General features: G+C 52.8%; 1 pseudogene; it reads right to left on the minus strand.

Annotated features, from left to right (window-relative positions):
• Nucleotides 1-7,225: 7,225 nt before the first annotated feature.
• LOC149345878 (uncharacterized) lies at nucleotides 7,226-9,070 on the minus strand (annotated as a pseudogene).
• Between the last annotated feature and the right edge of the window lie 333 nt (nucleotides 9,071-9,403).

The following is a 9,403-nucleotide window of genomic DNA, read 5'->3' on the forward strand; positions in this document are numbered from 1 at the left end:
CGACACGTGTCCGTCCGTGGTCGAGCGCCGATCGCCACGGAAGAACCACCTGGGACGACCGACAGCTTGGGGGACTGCATTGCAGCGCGCGCCGCCTCCTCTCCTCTTTCAATGACGACGTACACAAGCCGACAGACAGGTTTTCGTTCGCATCACTGTTTTGATGCTAACGCATGAAAGAAAAGCAGGCTGAGCTAGCTTCCCACAGTTGAGCTGGTACTCCGGCAGCGACTACGAGCCTCGTTAATTATAGCCTCGAGAGGGTAATATTAAAGGTAAACATTATTTCGATTTCGCGATGAACTTTTACTACTGCCCTCATGGGGCTAATTTGATTAGCAGAATTCCTGGCTCAGTGGCTAGCGCGCTCGGCTGCTGAGCCGAGTAACCGGGTTCAAACCCAGCCACACGGCGGCCGTGTTTTGATGTAGACAAAGCGCAAGAGGTGCCCGTGTGCTGAGCGTTGTCAGAGCACGTTAAAGATCCCCATGTGGTCGAAATTATTCCTGAGCCCTCCACTACAGCACATCTTTCTCTCGTTTCATTCACACCTTTCTCCCTCCCATCAAGACGTGGTTGAGGTGTCCACCTAGAAGTAAGGGAGCTACTGCGTCTTTTACTTCTTCAAAAATTGAAATTTTTCAAGTGACTATACGAAACCAACCCCAAGAAAAAAGAACGAACAAAAAAATTGCCCCGCCCGCGGCGGTCGCATTTCGCTGGAGGCGAAATTCTAGAAGCCCGTGTACCATGCGATATCAGCGCAATTTAAAAAACCCGAAGTGGTCGAAATTATTCACAGCCTTCCACTACGGCGTCCCGCATAGCCGGACTTGATTTGGGGACGTTAAAAAACACAAACGGGTGTTTCACTTTCCTATAGTTGACGCCGGGGCACGATGTGAAACTGTGGATCTTCCAACAAGCTAGCACAGCCTGACTTGTTTTTGAATTGGGTAAAGCTAAACGAAAAAAAAGCCGATGTTGTATAAAGCAATTCTGACCACCAAATGCAACAGCTGTGCGAAACTTGAACTCTAACAGTCCTCCGGTGAAACTGAGAGAAGTATTCTACTGCACGCTTTTATTTCCTCAACTGTCTTTATATGATACTTGCACAAGTAGACGCCGCTTCAAACGCCGCTGCGCATTCTGGTTTCGTTTTGTCTACCCTGCTCTGACACTAAAGCGTTCCATTTTCTTACATTTGTAAGCCACGCAAAGAGTGCAATGCAAGTATTTTTCACATCGAGCACCGCATCGCATATTAGCGGATATATTTGTGGTTTTAAAAATTGCTGAATTCTTAGCGGATTATGAAAGGAGCGGAATGCTTGGCTCCGCCGAGTCCGGCCTCGCCGGTCTGTAAAAGCGGCTGTTATGCCGACGCCAGGATACTCAAACACACTACACCTTCAGACGCCAATGGACGGGGGATTGACAGGAAACCACGAAAACCCTTCCGCAATTCGTAAGCAAACGCACATCATCAAGGGCGTCCGCAGAATTTTTTGCAGGGGGGGGCCCCGTTGGTGCCCCGGGGGGGGGGGGGGGGGGGGGGTATGTTCGTAGCAAAAAGGCGCTATTTGAGGAGTAAATTTATTTATTTATATATAAATAAAAATTAAACAAAATGCACACATGAAAGAAAAATTACAAACAGCAAATTAAAGCGCGGCTAGGAGAGGTACATTGGAGTTTATCAACGAAGAAACAACTAAAATTAATAAAAAATGCAAAAAGATGCTATATCACTTCGTGGAGAAGAGTGCTCAGTCTTCCTGCATACGGGTTCTCGACTCACCCGGATTGATGACCAGCACACAGCACAATATGTTCGCAAACACGCAACTACAGTCACTCAGTCAGTCTTCCTTGAACAGCAACTGTAGGCGCCTCGGATTTTTCTGGGCGAATTGCGTAATTACACGTGTGATAAATTCACTTCTGTGCTTCATTACACGCTCTCGGTGCACACTCATCATACACATTGATTGGAAAAACTGTTGAACGCGTACGTTGAAAACAAAAGATGACTATATATACAACGAAAACTTATTTACAAGATAAATGCACGCTCGCAGCTTCATACACCTCGCTCCATCTTGCTTGCGCATCCGCACAGTCGAGCAACCCCACACACACTGCTCGCCGCTCGTCGTTTTCTCGTCCGCTGTCTTGGTTGTTCTCAGCTTCGCTGACAACCGGCCACTAAAAACACCCAAGCACAAACACAGAGGCGCGCACACGTGCGAGGGCTTACTTGCCGCAGTATCCCCGAATGCGCACTTTGGGGGTGAAAGGAACGCCGCGCAACTTCCGAGGGGAAGGGACACTCGCCACTCCGGTCGGAAAATTTGTTTTTGTGTTTTTATGGGGTTCAGAGCCCCAAAACGACTCAGGCTATGAGGGATGGAGTAGTACAGAGTTCCGGGTAATGTCGACCACCTGGGTCTCTTTACCATGCACTGACACGCACAGTACATGGGCGCTGTTGTGATTTGAGGCCCAGCCAGAGGTGACAGGCGAGCCAGGCAGGCGCCATCGGGCTGCGTTGACCAAAGGCGCTGGTTTTCACAGAAGACGCAAAGAACGCTGGTGTGGGGGCGCCTCGGGAGACTGCGTCGCCGTGAACAAAAGCAGCTAATCCCCTTTGCCGGAGATTCTGAAAGCGGCGCTTCTACCGAACTGCGCTACACGTGGATCGGAGGAGACAGCGAGCGGCGGCGGCGCCAACTCATCGCCCGCTTGCCCCTGAGCAGCCCGACAAAGCGGGGGTGGACACGGCTGATTTGCCCTTCCCTCCTTAAGAATTCATCGGTGACCGGCGTAACGACATAGGCGAAAACAAGATGCCCCGTGCACTGTCTGCCTCCGTGTCGCTATCTCTCTAGAGATCAAAGAAACAGACACCCATCTCAAGGTGGCTCGAAACACATGCTCGCCGGTGCCGCTGTATGTCTGGAACAGGTCGCCCTTCAGTAGAGCTAACGATGGCGTGGTTTGAAAACGGCGGAACGACGCACGCCCGGACGCGGCATTTCGCAGATGTGACCATGCGGGGCTGTTTTTACCCTTTTGACTGAGCGCACCACCGCCCCTGGTGTGCGGCCATCACTCACGGTTCGAGTGAGTGATTTTCCAGGGGGGTGCCACCGCCCCCCCTTGCCCCCCCCCTCCGGACGCCCATGCACATCATCGCTTCGTAAGGAAGGGGGCCCCCTCGGGGTGGCGGGGGATTCCTGTTTTCGCAGCTCGACAAGCTCCCTCCAACTGATTCGACTAAACGAAGTTACATTGTGTGGGGGACCGCCTCCTCGTTCTGGTTTTCTCGCTTCTTACACGTCGCTCGAAGTTACATTACCCGTGGTTCCATATACTAAGCAGGTTATAATAAATGGGCCGCCTTCTCCTGCTGTTGCAGTTGAGGCCCTGTGCTGCTGCCCCCTTAGAGTGAGTGAGTGAGTGAAAACTTTATTAGCTCTAGATTTGGTTCTATTCGGCGGTTTTGAGATGACTTCGTCCATCTTGCTCAAAGGTCGGTTGCCCTTAGTCCAGGGCGCCGCTGGATGCTGCTGCCAATTTTGCTCGCCGAATCAGACCTTCTTGGTCGACCCGGCGATCGCTGGAGAGCACTCCCTCCCATTGCTCCGCACCCGGGTTTGTTATCACTGGTACCACGCTTATCCTCTGGCATGCCCACGTTATGTGGTACAGCGGGGGGGGGGTTCTTGGCACCAAAGGCATTTGTCATTGTATTGTGTGGGATACATTTTGTTGAGTACGTGTAGGTTCGGGTAGGAGCCCGTCTGTAGCTGCCTCCACGCGACAGAGTCCTCTCTGCTAAGGGAGTTGTCCGGTGGTGGATACCGCTTCCTGCAGCCCTTGTAATAATTTAGTATCGCCGAATAATCTTGGGGTACAGGTTCGTTCCCCTCGAGGTCGCCTGCGTTGGATGCTCGGTAATAAGTGTACCCTCGAGCTATCCTGTCCGCCTCGCCTCTTGGTTCCCTGTTACTCTCGCGTGTCCCGGCGTCCATACTATCGTATGCCTGATTGGTTCTTTGTTTGTTTGTTGTTGTATTATGTGGCCCCCAGAGCGGAGTATGCGGAGCGCTCTGTGCCCTATTCTGCCGCGTAGGTAGTTGCGGCATGCTGTTTGTGAGTCTGTAAGGATTTTTAGAGACCGTTTAGATCGATAGCCCTCCGCTGCCGCTAAAGCGACGGCCGCTTCCTCAGCCTCGACTATCGTACAGTCTTGTAGTGAAGCGCTGGTGATCTCGCCTAGGGTGGAGTCAATCACCGTTGTTACCGCATTGCTGTTGTGCTGCCTCGCTGTTCTGGTGTATGTGGCTGCGTCCACGTATACCGCCGTGTCTTGGGGTGCTAATGTCTTTTGTAGGTATTCAGCCCTTGCCTCTCTGCGTGCTTTGTGTAGGTTGGGATCCTTGTTCCGGGGTATTGGCGTCACATTTAGTGTGTTGCGATATTCGTCCGGGATTGTTTCTGTCCTCTGTAACTCTTGAATTTGATCGGCGCGGCCCAGTTTCTTTAGGAGCTCCCTGCCAGATGGGCTCTGTGGTAGTCTGCGCAGTTGGGAGACTAGTTGTGCCTCTCTCAATTCATCGAAAGTGTTGTGTAGTCCTAGGGCTATGAACTTTTCGGTTGAAGTGCTGTGAAGAAGGTGGAGTGCGGTTTTTTAGGCTTTGCGTAGAACACGTCCGCCTGTTGTACCTCACTCTTTATGGGATTGTAGTAGGGGAGGCTGTATGTCACTCGGCTGACTACCAGGCTTCTGACCAACTTGAGTGTGTCCTCCTCTCGCATGCCATGACGTCTGTGTGAGATGCGCGTGATCATGCGGGCCACTTGTAGAGTGGATGCTTTGAGGAGGGCGAGGGCGTGAGTGCAGCGTTGGTTTGACTGTATCCACATCCCCAAGATTCTGATGAGTGTTTTTTCCGGTATCGACTTCCCCTCGAAGTAGACGTTCAACTTTAAGTCGTCGATAGTGGGGACTGTGCGATTTTGTTTTCCTCTCCAAACTCTTAGGAGCTGTGATTTCTCGGTGGAGCATGCTAGCCCTCTTGCTCTGACGTAGTTTGGCTGCCTTTTGTGATTTCTCTTCTTTCTCTCCGAGCGAGCCCGTGTTGACCCAGATGGTGATGTTGTTGGCATACATGGCATGGTGTATGCCGTCGATTGCTTCTAACTGTTTTGCCAAGCCAATCATGGCCATGTTGAAGAGCGTAGGGGAGATGACCGATCCTTGAGGTGTTCCTTTATTTGGAGTAAGGAATTTGTCTGATCTGAGCTCCCCCAGGCCAATCGTTGCCGTTCTGTTAGAGAGGAAGGCTTTGACGTAGCCGTTGATTCTCCTCCCGCAGTTCAGGTCGTTCATGCCCGTAAGGATAGCCTCGTGACTTACATTGTCAAAGCCCCCTTGATGTCCAATGCCAGTATTATGTTTTCTCCGCTCTTGGGGACGTTCCCAAGTACTTCTTTGATTTGAAGTAGTACATCTTGAGTCGGTAGTTTTGCTCTGAAACCGAACATGCTGTGGGGATACAGTTCGTTGTCCTCCATGTACTGTTGTAGTCTCAGCGTCACCACTCGTTCGTACACCATGCTGTGGGGATACAGTTCGTTGTCCTCCATGTACTGTTGTAGTCTCAGCGTCACCACTCGTTCGTACAGTTTTCCTAGGCACGATGTGAGCGAGATCGGCCTGAGGTTCTCAATTTGTAGTTTCTTGCCCGGTTTAGGAATCATGACAACCTTTGTATGCTTCCACTCCTCGGGGACGGTCTCCGCTTCCCAGTGTTTGTTGAGAAAGTTCGTTAATTCTGCGACTAGCTCATCACTGAGGTTGCGAATGGTTGCGTTATTGATCTTGTCTGCACCCGCAGCCGTGTTTCTGGTTGTGTTTCGAATCGCTGCGTAGACCTCTGCTCGCGTGATGGGTCTGTCCAGGGTGTCGTTTTCACTTCCCCGATAGCGCTCTGCGTAAGCTGCTGGGTGTGTTTCCCCGAAGCACTTAACGCGTACTTTTTCCAGGAGTACTGAATCTGGTCCCTTGAACTGGTGGATTAACCGGTAGATGGCTTTGTTGTTTTCTGCCTTGGTTTTTGTTGGATCTGAGAGCCTTGAGTATACGCCACGTCCTCGATGTGCTCAAAGTTCCGTTGAGGGAGTCTGAATTGTTGCCAGTTTTGCCTTGCCAATTGCACCGCGTACTCCTCTGCTTTCGCTGTGACTTCTGCGATCTTAAGTTTTAGTTTTCTGCTGTACTTTTGTTTCTTCCACCTCTTGGTGAGCCCGCGTCTAGCTTCCCATAGCTTGAGCAGCCTGGCGTCCACCTCGGGTGTCTGCGTCGTTCGCGCGATTTCTTTAGTGTACTTGCGCTGTTTTTCTTTCCGCATGTTTCCCCACTCTTCTATCGATTGGATCCCGTTCGCGGCGAGATTCCCGTCGCATGCCACTCGAAAAGCGCTCCAATCCGTAATTTTTGCCGATCCCAGCTGGCGCTTTAGCCTGTCTGAGGTTACTTGCGTTTTAAGTATGTAGTGGCCACTGCCCAGATTTTCTAACAGGTTCTCCCACACTGCCTGTTCCGCTCCCCGTATGAATGTGAGGTCGGGGCAGGTGTCGGTACTGACGCTATTTCCGATTATGGTTGGAGAGTCTGAGTCTGTGAGGAGGTTGCAGTCAGTGTTTTCTGCTGCCGCTGCTAGTGCTTTACCTTTTGGGTTAGCTGTTTGGTATCCCCAGCTTTTGTCCATGGCATTGAAGTCTCCTAGTATGATTAGCGTGTTGTTTTTTGCTAGTTTGCGTGCGCCATGGAAAAGTTCGTGGAATTTTGCTTTCCTCTGTTCTGGAGGACTGTATGCGTTCACAATGAAGACGCTGCCCCTCTTTCTTTTCTTCTTTGGTATAATTTCTAGTATCACGTGTTATACGTCGGTGTCGGCAATCTTTTCATGGTTTATGGCGATGAGCGCCTTACTGACTAGGGTTGCCGTTCTTCCTTTCTCTTGAGTCTCGTAGCACGTATATCCTGCGAGTGTTGGCGTAGTGCCCGTCTCTTGAAGCGCTATGATGTCGGGCGGTGCTTGTTGTGTATGAATGTGTTGTTGGAGGAGGCCCTGCTTCTTGCGGTAGCCTCTGCAGCTCCATTGCCATATGTCTAGGGTTCCTTGGTTGCCTAAGGTTTTGTTGGCCATATTTAAGCTTCAGTGTTGTTTGTGGCCGAGTTGGCGAGGGCTGCCAGCGCGGGGCGGTGGTAGGCCTTTTCTCTAATGTTATCGGCGAATTTCTGCTTGCGGATGCTGCTCCGGAGTTCTGTGACTTGTAGTTGCACTTGCTGCATCATCTGCTGCATCATCTGCTGCATAATTTGCTGGATTTCTGCCTTAAATTTAGTGAGATCCTTGTTGCCTGTTTGCGACGGGGCTTGGGTTTGTAATGTTTGTGGCTGCGGAGGGCTGTTCGACTTAAGGTCTCGTACTGCCTTCGTGAGCTCTGCTATTTGGCTCTCTAGCTCTGTCTGCCTAGCGTGTGATAGTTCTAATTCGCGTCTCAGCGCTGTTTTCTCCGCGTCCTCCTGTCTAGGTTGTTCGCGGTTGCTGTTTGTGTTCTGTTTGTTAGTTATCCCTCCCGAGTGCGGAGCAAACAAGTTGTTTTCGGCTCCACAGCTCACCTTGACGCCGCCGCTCTTTCGGGTTTGCTTCTGCTTGTTCTGCTGCTGCTGCTGCTGCTGCTGCTGGCTCCCTCCCTTGATGGCCGGGGGTGGCAGGGGCGGAAAGGACCGTGACCGGCTCCGTGAACTGCTCCCTGACGCCCGGGATCCCGAGCGGCTCTGGGAGGACTCCCCCTCCGAGCTGAATCACCTCGGTTTCTCGCCACGGTCGTTCCGGCTGCGGCGTCTGCTCTCGCGTCCGCCGCCGTTGTTGCCGCTGTTGGCCTTGCCTCGCGGCTCCCTGGCTTTCTTTAGTCGGTCTTGACACTCCCTCGATCCGGTAGCGTCGTCGCCTCCGCAGATCAGGCATCTCGGGGTACACTGGTGGTCTTTTGGCGGGTTTTGCATCCCGCACTGTTTGCAAGCCTTGGCGTCCGGTGTGGGGCACACGTCGGAGCGGTGACCTGGTTGGCAGCAAACGTAGCAGATTTGTCTTGTGGGCCGATACGGGCAGCACTTGTACTTGGCTCCGCAGTAGATGACATGTTTCGGTGTGATGCGTCCGTCAAAAGTGATGACAGCTGTCTTGGTCTTGCCTAGTCTTCGAGCGCTGTGGATGGTAACACCCTGTGTGCGCGTCCACAAATCGGCTTTCAGTTCCTCCGGTGTCGCTCCGGGGTCAACTCCGTGTATCACGCCACGCCGGGTGTCTTCCGGCGCGGCCACGTAAGCGTTCACGTCGTATGAGCGTCCTTCGATCTTGAGGCTAGTGATGCGTCTCGCGAGCTGGGCGGCCTCTTCTTTCGGCGTGCTCACGATTATAATATTGGATCCTGTACGGAGCCTGGTGATCAGGTCTCCTCCTTCGAACTTGTTGCTGCATGCCGCGGCTGCGGCCCGGGCCACTTGGAATTGCTGGAGCGACTTGACTACAAGTCCCTTCGGTCGCAAAATAATCTTGAAATCGTCCCTGGGGAGCGGGGGCAGCCTTCGCCTGGGCTGCCGTCGCGTTCCTTTCCCGTCTTTTTTCAGTGCGCCGGCAGCTGGCGCTCCAGCTGTCGGCGTAGAGGCCGGGGATTCCCCTCCGAGGTCACCTTGAGCGGCCGGGGAAATTGCGGCGTTTGCGGCGGCGTTCCGTCCGTTTTTTCTCTGTCGCTTCTTTTGGCGTTTGGTCAGGGCCAATTCCCAATTTGCCTCGTCTTCTTTTTGGGTGTCTTGCTGGTCCTGCATGGCGGAGTCCTCGATTTCCCCACCTGCCGAAATCTCGGAGTCGGAGATGTCGAGGTCGGCGTCGTCCATCTCTTGTGCTTCTAACAAATTCTGGGCTATTCTGCTCATTGATGGCTCAAAATCTGGGCATTCTGCGGTACGGGAGGCGGTTCCAGGCTGCATCGCTGTCGCTGATCGGGCCTGGCGGCCCGCGAACGCCCCGTAGTCGTGCTAAGCCTAAGTAGGCTTAGCAGCGAGCGTTTCCCGCCAAATAGTCGCCCGAGCCACGCGGGGCTTCAAAGTCCGGTAAAACTGCCGAAAATGGTCCCACCGTCTTGAAACCGTTGTCCGGGTGATCCAGCTTGTGAGGTCTTTCAAATCCAACCAAAAGTTGGTGGCCCAGTGGGTCGAGATAGTTCGTGGGGATTGAAATCTGCCGATCCCACGCGACGCACGTCCGCACTCGAACAACTACGGCCGCTTTCCCCCTTAGCCCCCGCCCCCCCCGCCCCCCTT

Source organism: Amblyomma mixtum, chromosome 4 (genome assembly GCF_055824585.1).
Source record: "Amblyomma mixtum isolate Tamu chromosome 4, ASM5582458v1, whole genome shotgun sequence".
Lineage (NCBI taxonomy): Eukaryota > Metazoa > Arthropoda > Arachnida > Ixodida > Ixodidae > Amblyomma > Amblyomma mixtum.